We start from the raw sequence: 13,843 nt of genomic DNA, 5'->3' as shown, positions 1-13,843 counted from the left end.
AGTAAGTAGATAGGCAAGCCTCATTGCTACGCTGCACAGAAAACTTTTGGGTGGCATTTTTAAAACTTTCGAATTGATTTTTAATTAGTTGTTCCACTAGCTATTGCACTGTACCTTTTAGGCAGGTTCGCGCTCACTCCCTGGAACTTCCTGTTGTGTGGAGGGAGGCGGAAAGAGGAGGCGGGGCATAGTGCAGGCAAGCCGAGTCACCGAGACTATCTAGTCGCATTGCAGCACGGACGTGCCAAAGACAAGCCCTTGTGCGCCCGTACACGCCCATCCGGGACCAGGGGCCAGAATCCCTGGCCCTTCCGCCATAGATACTATGAAATACTCCTCCTCCCACTCCATCTACTGCGAACACCCTATAAAGATACATGCCTGCACTCCATTAGTCTAACAAAGGGCCCCACACCTTGTACTTACTGCTCTTTCGACCCTCACAATGCTTCACAACTGCTTCTTATAACGAAGGACCCTAGGGGTCACAAAAGGTTTCTTCTTAATTGCAGGTCCCTGCCGAAACATGCTCCTGAAATAAATATATTCCTTGACGGAGAACAACCCGACGTCCTGTTTTTAACAGAAACATGGCTCCACAAAGAATCTGACCCTGATCTGGGGCAAGCATTGCCCCCTGGTTATTATATTCTGAGGAAAGTCAGGGAACTGAGAAAATGGGGAGGTATCGCAATCATTCTGAAGGATCATTTGAAGGGGCGCATTGAGACGGACATTATTCAAGATTGCAAAAATATGCTCTTCACAATCTCTTTTTCACCTACCCACTCTCTATCAGATATCCTTATCTATCATCTCCCTGGCCACTGTGGGCAATTTCCAAAATCCCTCACAGATACTGCTGCTATGCTAGCAAGTACCGCACCCAACATTACCATATTAGACGACTTCAACCTGCATCTAGAGGACCCGCTTAAATCTGATGCCTTGGACCTTACCCAAGACTTATTGGCTATTCAACTAATCCAAAAAGTCACTAGCCAGACACATGTAAATGTAATGTAAATGTCAAGTTATTTGTAGAGCGCACTGTCACCAAACGGTTTCCTGGCGCTATTACTCATACCGCTGTGGAACCCTTCCTGGCTTTCCCTGTGAAGTGTCCACTCCTGGGCACCCCCAGGGTGAAGCCAGGCATCCTAGCGCTGTTGGGGCCGGTGTGGAGGTTAAGCTAGCTATTGCCCAGAGTTGCAGCGTGGGGCCCATGATTAGAATAGGCACCGAGGCGAGAATTATCAGGTCTGAGGAAATTGAGCCCAAGACCCGCCAAGGGTCCCGGGCCAGAACTCTGCATCAGGGTCTGCCGCTCTAACCATTGAGCCACACTCCTCCACATGGTAAAGGACACATTTTGGACCCAGTCTTCTCAAACAACAAACAGCTTTCAGTAGGCAATCCCACACCGGTGCCATGGTCGGATCATTTTCTGATCCCTATCCAATGGAACACCCCGCACAGTCCTCTAGCATCCAATCCTTTAAGAGTCGGGAGCGCCCCTGGACGAAACTCTTTTCCAGAGGCATGGACCATAGCCTGACGAATGCTAAACCTCTATGGGACCCCAACCCTAACGTAGCTACTGACAATCTCAATCATTGGATTGAATCATCCTTTGGATACCAGCATACCGTTTAACTGGAGCCAGAAAAGGCTTAGAGAGAAAATAACACCCTGGTACTCACTTAAACTTCGGGAACTTAAAGTTACAACAAAAGACTAGAGAGAGCTTGGCGGAAAGATTACGGTACCTTAATAAACCGAAATATAGAGTCCATCAAAACTAAAAAGAATGAAAGAGATCACAAGCACAGTATTTTGAGGAAAAAATTACATTCGCTGTCAATGCTCCCAGGGAAATCTTCCAAATAGCAAAAAACCTTACGAAGTGCCCCGCGCCTGAGACACCTTCTGACTCCTCTCAGCTGCGGTGTAATGATTTTGCAGCTTTTTTCAAAAGAAAATATTAGATATATCAAACCCTTTCCCCCAGGCCCGCTGTTCTGATAACACGGCCCTGGAAGCAGGTCAAATCTGGTTCCCCTGGAGACTCAGTGCCTATTCATATGCTACGTAAGGTTGAGGAAACCATACTTACAGTTTTATTAGAAGTGTTAAATTTGTCGATATCTACCTGTCAAGTTCCCTTGTCATGGAAACATGCCACGATAGAGCACTGTTAAAAAAAAAACTAATCTGAACCCTGAGGTATGGGATCCTTATCGTCCAGTCCCCATTCACCCAGGACCAGCAAAATACTAGAGAAAAATGTCAACAGAATTCTCTCTGAGTTCTTAGAAACTCACTCCCTACTGCACACCTTGCAGACAGGATTCCGACCACATGGTACAGAAACTGCTCTTTTAGCAGTAGGAGAGGAATCGAAGAAAATCCTCGTCCAGGGAGGCACGATGGCCATCATCCTACTTGACCTTCGCTCCACATTCAACCCTGTTAACTACAACATTCTTTTTGACAGATTTAGAATGGTTGGAGTTTCAGGTGATGTCTTGGCCTGGATTAAGTCCTTTTTACTGGATATATCATTTCAGGTATTCAAAGGCAACAAGACTTCCAAACGTGTGCCCCTAACATGTGGAGTCCCCAGGGCTCTTCGCTAAGCCCCACCCTGTTTAATGTCTAGCTAAAACCTCTTGCCGAGTTAGTCCTGTCATATTAGATCCATATTGTCACTTACGCTTACGATAATCAGCTAGTGGTAGCCTTAAAACACCAGAAGAACCTGCCAGCTAACTTCGAAGTCTGTCTGGAAACGGTGGCCACATGGATGGACCAGTCGGGCATAATGGAGACAAGACCGAGTTAATGATCTTGGGTAATTACTCCGTCTCCACATCTCGAATGAGCTGGCCCAACTGCATTGGCTCCTCGCCAGCCCCTAAAACCAAGATTAAAAGTGGCTGGATAGAGCTCTTATATGTGATTACCTAGCAGGGAAGCTAACAGCCTCCTGCTTTGGTATGACTGATTCGGAAAATTCTTCCGCTTCTTTTGGTACCCGCTCGAAGAGTCATGGTCCACGCGTTGGTTCTCTCCTGCCTGGACTATACGAACTCCCTCTACTTTGGGACCACAAAATCCACTAAAAGGAAACTGCAGGTTGTGCAGAATTGTGCAGCCAGGCTGCTACACAATATTTCCAAAACACACTCTGCTAAACCTGGTCTTGAAACCCTGCACTGGCTGCCAATAAATGAACGCATAATGTTAAAATCATTATGTACAGCTCGTAAAAACCTTTGGGGTATCGGTCCTAAATCAGTCACTCCCTTATTACATTCTACCGCCCCTATGATGCTTCCAATCAGCTAATGTGTTTCTGGCATCTGTACCTAAAATTAAGAGAGCCCGCTCCGGAGGCCGTAGTTTCTCTTACAACGCCGCTAGATTATGGAACACCCTTCCTATTCATCTTCGCTCAACTGCCGTCCGCCTTTCTTTTCGGAAGCAAATGAAGACTTGGCTTTTCCAGAATATGTCTTAATTCCCTCACTGCATCTCCTCGCTGTCACTAGCGCTGGGATGCCCCCGGGTAGCTATGCGCTTAACAAATGTTAAATAATAATAATAATAATACATAGGTAAAGAATATTTCCGTAGTAAAGTCTTGAAATACCCAAGGCCTGGATGGCTGTTTGTTGGGAGTGTAAGAAAGTGCCCCCTTTTTGCATGGTTACCCCCCCACATACACACACACTTTTTGCTTGACATTTGATGCAATTCAATTCATAAAGCTTTATTCGGAACATTAAAAAACATGTCCATAAAAGCACATACAGTTACAGATACAAACATTTCATTAAAAGAAAACACATAATACATATATTATTCAGAGGGGGATGGAATAAATATTTAAAAAGATTAAAAACACATACTTTTCCTGGCGCTAATTGCTTTAAGCAAAAATGTAGCAGTAAAAAAGCAAATGTCCGGATGATGCAAATTAAAAAGCAGTTTCATAGAGTCCGTGATTGTTCTCACTCCAAACCTTTTCAACATCGGCTTTAGGAAGAGTTTCCGTAGTTCACTATACAATTCGCATGATAAAAGAAAGTGCTTAGTGCTCTGTTCCGTTTTATTATCACCTGCACAGGGTCCATTAGGGCACATTTTAATATTAGGGCAAGCAACAAGATAATGTACTATTCCCATCCTCATTCTGGTTAGTACAAACTGGTGCGAAACTCTGGTTACCTGTGACAAATACGGATGAAATCCAGTAAAATCATTCATGCTATTGTACAGTATACATGTGGATAGTTTAGAATCCTCCAGAAAATGCCTTTCGTTGCAATAGTTCAAAAAAGTTATTTTCATATTTAATTTAGAGATATCCGAGGCACTGTATGGATCATTGATCACATTAAGCCCAAAAATCTTTTGGGAGCATTCAATAATGTATTTAATCCAAGGGATCTTTAAGTGCTGGTCTAAAGAAAGGCAATCCTCAATAATATCTCTGTTCAATGAGGTGCCATCGCTCAGCCAAATAGAGCGCCACAATAATAAGGGTCTTAACATGATCATATCATTTAGGGTTTGAATCCCTGTTTCCTTATGAACCAAGGTGTTGGAGGTAGATTTGGGTAAACACAGGAGCCTTTTCAGGAAATTATTCTCCTCCACCTGAAGGCTCCCCGCTGGTGACACACCCCATACACCACCCCCATAAAGGGCTGCAGAGAGACATCTGGATTGATAGATTTTTAACATGTCTTTAATACGTCTACTCCCCAGCTTCTTGGCAAATACAAAGACCCCATTTGCACTCCTAATCATCTTTGCTTTAACAGCTTTATGTTCAGTATCCCAGCTACCATTATTTGAAAAAGTAATTCCCAAGTAGCAGAAATTTTCAACTTTTTGGACCAGTTCACCATCAATAAAATAATGGGATTTACCTTTCATTTTAGCTCGTCCAGGCCCACACTCCATCACATATGTTTTGGATTTATTGATCACCAGTTTCCTGTTTTTGATGAACTGCACAAAGCAGTCCATCAGACGTTGAAGACCCAGGGGAGTCCTGGACAGTAGCACGGCGTCATCCGCATAGAGCAACACGGGTATGTTAAGATTGTTAACTCTTGGGGCATCCGCCGTGACTGTCTGCAGGACAGAATCTACCTCATTTATGAAGAGGGTAAAAAGCAGGGGTGCTAAAACACACCCCTGTCTAATTCCCCTCCCGATCCTGAACTTGGTCGTACACTCCCCATTAGGTCCGTATCGAACACTGGTGCTAAGCTTTTCGTACAGGCGGGCAAGGAAATAGATTATACCTTCAGGAGCCCCCATTTCTAACAGTTTGGCCCATAATATAGCGTGGTCTACCATATCGAAAGCGCTGCTTAGGTCAGCAAAACATAAATAAAGCGACCCTTTTTTTGGCCTGGGTATATTTCCCTACCAAAAGCTCTAGATTCGGACACTGCTCAATGGTGCCACGTCCTTTTCTGAATCCAAACTGGCAGTTAGTTAAGATCTCATTAGTTTCTGCCCATTCCTCTAGTCTTACTAAAAGGACCCGACTCATAATTTTGACAGATGAGTCCAGTAAGGATATTGGTCGATAGTTTTTGGCATCGCCCCGGTCACCTTTCTTGTAAATAGGGACGATTATTGATTCCTCCCAAGTAGACGGTATTTTACAGCAAATAGCTGCATTGAAGATTTTAGCCAGCAATGGGCCCCAAATCTCCAGTGCGGTCTTATACACGTCTATGGGTACTCCATCGGGTCCCTGGGCCTTCCCTCCCTTACTGGCTCTTATACTAACCATAACCTCATCTATGGTGATATTTAAGGCTATGATGGGCCAGCCTTCTCCATTGGAGACAGGTCTATTACTAGAGTCAAAAATAATGGAGAAATGTTGGATCCAAGATTCCATACTCACATTTGATGTGAGTTCTGGTACCTTTTCGTCTTTTAGGAATGGACTATTCACCGTGGACCAAAACAAAGTACAATTCTTTAATTCTGCTGCTTGACTGAGGTTGTCCCACGCTTCCTGCTGTAGTTCAGCTTTTCTACGTTTAAGGATCAAATTATAATCATGCCCAAGTTGGATCACCAGACTCTTATCTCTTGGTTTAACTGCTAAAGCCTCTTTAAGATTCCTCCGGGCAGTAGAACAAGCATGATCAAACCATCCCCTTTTATATCTATTCTTGTGCCCAACCTCTTTGGTAAACTTCTTATTGATGGTTGAATTAATTCTATCAAAGTGGTAAATACTGGCAGCCGAGGTTTCATCCTGTTCTAAAATTGCCGTGATTTCCATCAGGCAACAAGAGATGATGGACTCAGATGTTATATCCGCTTTTTCTCCCTTCCACCTCAACCTATACCCATTCTGCCTATGAGGTTCAATGTTAACAATACTACCCTGTTCACGTGTATAGACATTGTTCCATATTATTACTTCAGTAGTTAAACAGTTATGATCACTTAACATAACATCAACCACCTTGGGCACTGAACATAACGGAATAAGGGTTAAAGACGTGCATATAAAATCAATAATAGTATTAGCGCCCCTTCCTTTAAAAGTCGGTATATTTTCACCCTCATCGTTTTTGACATTTTCCATAATTTCCATATCATAGTCTATCAGAAAGTTATTCAGGGTCTCTCCATAGGAGTGATGGGGAAAATGAACATCAGCATCCCCCAAACGATTGTACACACCGCATAACTTCTGAGATGATAATGGGCATACTGAGACGTTAAAATCCCCCACAAAAATAAATTCAAAAACACCATTAAAATTTTTAACACAATTATTCAATGCCCTTTCTAATTCATTAATTGCAACATGTCTAGTGCCATCAAATATATTATTGTAGAAATTAATCAAAAGTATATTTCTACCCGGTTCCTGTGCTAGCCATAGAATTTGTGAATGAGCCCCCACTTATACATACTTTTTCACCGAGATAGGTAACTTGACTGAAATTAACACCAACAACCCTCCTTTAGCTCTACCATGGGTTGAGGCCAAGGTAGGAAGTTCATAGGATACAAAGCCATCAATGCCATTAAAGTTTTTACACCAGGTTTCCTGAAGGCAAAGGATGTCAAATAAGTTCACAAAATCTTTCCATCCTAGCATATCCTCCTTGGCCACTAGGCCTGCAATATTACAGCTGGCGATATAACAAGTTACCCTATCACTCTCATGGCTGACAATAGGCGGTTCATCACTAAGTATGGGCATGTTATTCTCTATGTTAAAACGCTCTATGTTATACATTGGATTTGAGACTTCTCCCCCTATCAGCATACAATCTACAATCACATTATCGTCCAATTCATTTACAGACGTAATTACTTCTCCATAATTATTACTATTTGCATCACCCCGGGAAAGGTCAATCTCATGTCAATCATTTTGATCCAGAAAGCTCAATGACTGATACCTGTTCTGAATTGGGGCTTGATAGACCATCCCACTAACAGGCAAAGGGGTGCTACCATAGGTTGTAAATGGGTTGGGGGTATATGTTATGAATTTATTCCCGCCTGTCGCAGAGTTCACCGTATGCATCGGCGGGGTAAATGTACCATCCTGAAAACCAGGACAGAAGTTAGGCAACACAGGTCTATTTACAAAAGATGGATAAGTAAAGTTGCTCGTTACCCCCTCACCGCAATTAACAGAAGGCAGCCTGCTAAGATGGTTATAAAAATAGCCCAGTGGTCTGGCAACTACATCTGTCTCTGACTGCGTGATTGAGGCTGCTCTAAGCAAAACAGTCGCAACATGTTGCGGGTGCTTAAAATTAATGATCACACCGTCACCCCCACATGTCTTTCTGGTGTTACCGATCCAATTGACTCTTCTGATAATTTGATCAGAGTAGCCAACTGGATAACCACAGTGGCGGTTTAACCAGGAAATTGTTTTATTCTTCAAAGATTCCGCTGACTCCTGAGTAGTAGGGACCTGGGTTAAGATCGGGACATTCGTTAAGACCACAACGTAGGGTACACATTCAGGTGGGAGGTCTACTGGGCGCCTACATATCCGCATGGGTACCCCATTAGTTCCCCCTGTGGCAGCAGGCAAAGCTAAGACATCTAGTACCGGAGCTGTCTTAGCACTATTTGGAGCTGATATAGGTCTAACATCATTCTGTAAAGTACCCGAAATTGTGCTTGTTGACCCAGCAATTAGTTGCTTTGAAGATCGGCCTGCCTCCTGAGCCATTGTAAGTGTTGGTACAGGTAGCTCTTTAGGTAGTTGTTTCCTAGTATTAGTGGGAGGAGCACTATTTATGGGTCGTGATTGTGACTGCACCCTATCCTTTGTAGAGACAGAGGTTGAGCACGCTGGTATTTTAATATCTAATATAGATTTTTAAAATTTATCGGCATGCTGGTCCACCACGGCCCTTAGTCTTACTACTTCTGCCCGCAGATCATCAATTTTGATTAACAAGGGCTCTACAACCATATTAAATTTGCTATAGATGGTACTCAGTAACAGGTCAATTTGGTCAGGCTTAATGGAAACAAAATTGTCATTTGCTAATGACCCTATTTCCTCGGCGCTCTCCTTGTGTATGGCGTCTTTTTTGTTCTTTCTGGTAGAGTGATTTCCCCGCTTAGGTGCCGTTTTCCTACAAGCTCGCATAAATTTAGTAGCCCTAACGGACTGCTGAGGTGTACCCTCAGAGTTCTCACATGGGTCATCTTCCACCCTTATCAAATTGTCTGGAGCCGTAGTTAAATCAACATTGACACCGATATTATCATACTCCACTGCTGTGTCTGTTTCATTGGCGATGATATCTGCATTATTAAGATCCGCAGATGGAATCGGTGGGAGGTCTGGTACAGTACTTTTCCCCAGAGATTTCCTTCTGTCACTATTGATTCTGGAAACTACTTTCAGCAAATAGTTATCCGGTGAAGTAGTTTGGACTGACATTTTGGGGTTGATCAGGTGTCTCAAATAATTGTTTTTTTAAAAAAAGAACAAAGTTACATCCACAAATATTCACCGACAAGTACTCACAGGTCGAACCAAAGGGGGTGGCCCGGCCTCTTCTGGCCCCCTGACGGCCACAGACGGCCCCGCCCTTGTCCCGGGCTTCTCCCGGTCGCTCCCGCGCGCGACTCGCGGGGCGAGAGGGGTGTCAGCCTTTTACTAGCGCCTCCGGGCGCTCCTGGCGCGTCACGGGCGCGCTGCCGCCCCAGGGGCTGCTGGGAAGTGTGGTCCGGTCCATCCGGTTTGCTTCCCGGCGTCTCGCACTGCCGCCGTTCCCCTCACGGCTCTGCCCGATGGCGAGGTAGCAGGTATGCCTCTGGTGTTCCCCCCTGGGCTCCCGGGGTGTCAGCCTTTTACTAGCACCTCCAGGCGCTCCTGGCGCGTCTCGGGGGCGCTGCCGCCCCAGGGGCTGCTGGGAAGTGTGGTCCGGTCCGTCCGGTTTGCTTCCCGGCGTCTCGCACTGCCGCCGTTCCCCTCACGGCTCTGCCCGATGGCGAGGTAGCAGGTATGCCTCTGGTGTTCCCCCCTGGGCTCCCGGGGTGTCAGCCTTTTACTAGCACCTCCTGGCGCGTCTCGAGGGCGCTGCCACCCCAGGGGATGCTGGGAAGTGTGGTCCGGTCCGTCCGGTTTGCTTCCCGGCGTCTCGCACTGCCGCCGTTCCCCTCACGGCTCTGCCCGATGGCGAGGTAGCAGGTATGCCTCTGGTGTTGACATTTGATGCAACTTGACTTAATGTGCTCTAGGTCCCGGCTAATCAAGTTCCCAGGGCCTGTGTTCCTTCCCAAAAATGTACCTTTGTACCTAGACTTGGCACCTCCCTGGCCACAGGTAAGCATTTGTAAAAGGTACCATGGGTACCAAGGGCACTGTGACCAGGGAAGGCCTCTAAGGGCTCCAGCATCTATTGTGCTACCCTTAGAGATGATGCACCTTGACACCCACACACTGCCATTGCATGCTGCGTGTTTTGGTGCAGAGAAAAATGAAGAGTCTACATGACACACATCCCTGTGTGCCATGCCTACAGCCCACTTCCTGTGGCCCTGGTAAGTCACCCCTCTAGCAGGGTGCACTAGACAACAGTTGAGGGTACAGTTGCATGAGCACTGTACCCCTACAGTTTCTAAATCCATTCAAAGTGCAATAAAGCCATAAAGAGTATATGGTCTGAGAGTTGGTCATTACGAACTCCACAGCTCCATAATGGCTTTACTGAACCCTGGAAGTTTGGTAGCAAACCTCTTAGCACATTAAACCCACACTCATGCCATTGTGGGATTTAATGTAAAATACACTCCGAGGGCATCTTAGAGATGCCCTCTAAAAAATGGGAACTTGAACGTGATCTTGAAGGAAGGAACTTTTTGTGGCCTCTTGCTATCTTATGCATTCTCCTCACAGTCTTCATGTTCCCTGCTGCTTAGCAGTGAGTGAGGTCATTGGATGGTTGGAATGTTAAGTGTCTGTGCTTGGATGAAAGGACAATTGACTTGAGAATGGCTGAGCAGCAGGATGTTGCTCTTGGTGGGGCTTTTCATGATTTACCTGTAACCTGATATAAACCTAATACATCTACTTAATTTGTAACCTACAAGACTATATCCTAGATTGTAATAGAACTTAGCCAGGACAAAGCAGTGTCCTGCACCCCTACGGCCTCCAAGTGTTGGAGTAGAATGTTGTGGTTCACCGTGTTAAACGCTGCACTGAGATCTAACATGGTCAGTGCAGGGGGTCCACCATTGTCTAGTTGTTGCCTTGGATATTCTGTTACAGCCAATAAGGTTGATTCAGTACTGTGGCTAGCTCTAAAACCCGATTGTGAGGAGACATGCTACTTGCTTAAACAGCAGAGAGGACACAAGGGCTTTCCTAAAAGAGTACAAATTCTATTGTTCCACTCTGGTAGGAATTTACAATGTAATCGTTTACCTCCACTGAGGAAGGAATACCATTAGCTTACATTAACATTTCTATATGTGAATCCACCACCAGTAGACCGAGCAAAGCCTTGCAGAGCGCAAAAGGCAGAATGATGCCTTAGGGAGAATGCTGTTGATTAGTAAATGTAAGTAACTTTTTCAATGGAAACTTATCAGTCTGGCTGGCCTGTTGTCTCAAGGGCTCCACAGGAAAGATTGTCTGTTTGTATGACACAGGTGAGAAGTGTATGAAAAACTCTAGTTCCAGTCTAGATTTTTTTATTCATTTTGGCAGAACACTTGTCAGTTCAGTTACTCCTACGACATATACATTTGATACCAGACGTCCTTGTGGGATGTGGGTTGTTGAAAAACAAATCCCACAAAACATTATTGATCTTCTAATTTAGTGAAGTTACTGTCTTTTTTTGGGGTAATTATGTTCTATTGGCTTGATCCAATAGAGTAGGACATTTTGTTTTTGCTTGATAAGACCTTGCACTCCACTTCCTTACTCTTTAATAATGACATGGGGCACCTGTTCTTGGCTGTTAAATAGTTGATTAGCAGATCTGTTGCAAAGTCATCCTGTGTCCTGGGCACCCCCCAACTTTTTGCTGACAGGAACTGGTGGTAACTGACTCTGACTGACCCTGGGCTCTGTTTAACCAGGCCCAGGGCCAGTATCAAGCTAAAAGGAACACATTACAATACAGTTAAGACACAACATACACTAGGGTACACTATGGTATGGTGGGGTACCCCTGTAATAGGCATGACCTACAATCTAAGCCCCTAGTATGTAATAGGGCAGGGGATTAAAACTACCTAGAAGTCTCCAGTATCCTGGGGCATGGCAGTTTAGAGGCCAGCAGATTCTCTGTACCAGCCTGATGTCAGTTTAAAAGCTGCACTGGTGTCCAATACCGTTTTTAACCCCTTCCGTGCGGCGGGAATTCCCCGCCCATGCTGACTCCGCCTTGCGCGGGCGGAGTCATGACGGAACGGTTCCGTCACCAGCACAGCTCACCCGTAGCTGATGACGGAACCGCTCTGTCATCAGCATGCAAGGGGTTAAACCTTAAATTGTGCCCAAACTCGACTTTGGGGGTAGGGGCCCTTAACCACAAGGTTCCCCCCTAGGTATCCCAGAGGTGGGGGGTCAGTTATCTATAAGGAGCGCCCTTAAAAAAGGAGTTTTTATATGCCTGGGTAAAGTGAAATTTTACATTTCACTCCCCACATTGTATTAAAGAGCTGCTAAAATTCGACTTTGTTGCTAGAAGGATTGGGTAAGGATGATCTGCAATATTTCTGCAGATTCAGAACCCCTGAAGTCTCCTCTAGTTGTACAGGGGGTGGGGGTATAGAAATTAGGGAAATACTTACTAAATATGGTTTTATAAGCCCTGGTTCTTGAAAAGTGGCCCAGGTCATTTTCCCTATTGCAACCCCCATGGCCCGTAGGTTAACATGGTAGGAAGTGATTGATTACTAAATATTGATAGGAGAGGACTAGCCGGACCATTCAAAGACTTCACAGAATGGTAGTAGTATATCCAACAATATTATATTGTTACATTTCTCCTAAAGTGTACATACAATAAGTTATGAGACTTTCTTGTTTGTAAGTCCAAATTCAGCCTGTCAGTGGTCTGCTCTGATTGGTCAGAGTTAAGTGGATTAGCCAGGTTGCTGAGAAGGCCGTGTGCTGTTCTGTAGGAATGCCAGGCCAGGAGGTGGCGTCGTAAACTACGCTCTTCAAAGGCAAGAGGGGAGGCTTGGGTTTCAGTCCACTATGACAGTTTGACCCAGAGTCAGGGCTAGGCTTAAGAAAGGTATGTGCAGATGGTAGGGGGTGTGTTTAGCCAGCTCTTACCTCCTTGCTGGAAAATCAGCCATTATGGATTTGGAAGAATGATGCACTCTGGGACAAACTAATGCCACAGTCCGCAGGATGTGGTCATAACTATGAGGAGTTGCCATGCTCTCATTGGTCAGCAGTGACCTGGTGCTTGACCCACAGAATTTTGAATAAGTATCTGAGAGGGGCAGAGCCCTCCAGATCTGTTGCTTGAAACTGAATGATGCAAGAAGTGCCCTGCTGAAGATTTTGCTGTGTGCAAGGAACTCTAAGGCCTGACCTATGAAGACTGCACCATCTGAAACTACAGCCCTGTGGATTACCTTGCTGCCAAAAGACTCAAGAGTGGAAACTCCCTGCAAGCTACAGGTTAACAGAGCTCACCTGGACAGCCCCACAAAGAATTCAAAGCCTGGAGTACCAGTGGATTTGTAAGGGTTTTGTTCAAGTGGATTGCGGAATTGAAGTTTCGCACTTTTAAAGACCCTCTTGGAGATTCCAGAACATTGGATTGTGTGTTGGATACTTTGGGACCCGTAAGCAGAACGCCAGGAAGGTGTTCTAACTGGACCCCGCTTGCTGAAGAAGGCGGCCCCCGCTTGCTGAAGAAGGCGGCCCCCTACAGTGGGGTGAATTCTTCAGAACAATTTATAAATGTGTGTCCCTGACAGAGAAAACAAAATGACGTAAGGGGCACTGTTGGTTTCTAAGCACTAGAAAGTGACTAATCTTTAAAAATTCATATCTCTGGTTCCCTACAGTGGAATATTTTCATTTTTGGTGTCTTTTAAAAGATAAAAAATATTACCTATTTTTATAAAGTGGTGTTGGATTTTTATTTTTGTGTTGTGTCTTACTTATTTATTGAAATGGTGTTTTTAAATGCTTTACATACCTGTCTTTGAAGGTAAGCCTGTCTGCTCGCAGCCACGTTACCAAGGGTTGAGCAAAGGAATACTTTTCTAAGACCTATGCTGAGTCCTATGATGTGTTAGTGGCCTTATTGCGAGTGGCAGACCC

The 13,843-nt window shown here is 44.9% G+C and overlaps 1 protein-coding gene across 1 annotated transcript in view; it reads left to right on the top strand.

Moving 5' to 3' along the window:
• C5H10orf88 (chromosome 5 C10orf88 homolog) overlaps positions 1-13,843 on the top strand; it is a 140,710-nt gene that overhangs the window by 45,532 nt on the left and 81,335 nt on the right. The gene's annotated exons all lie outside the window — the stretch shown is intronic.

This window comes from Lissotriton vulgaris, chromosome 5, assembly GCF_964263255.1.
Source record: "Lissotriton vulgaris chromosome 5, aLisVul1.2, whole genome shotgun sequence".
Classification (NCBI taxonomy): Eukaryota; Metazoa; Chordata; class Amphibia; order Caudata; family Salamandridae; genus Lissotriton; species Lissotriton vulgaris.
Note: the sequence above shows the minus strand (reverse complement) of the source record. Positions and strands in the feature narration are given on the sequence as shown.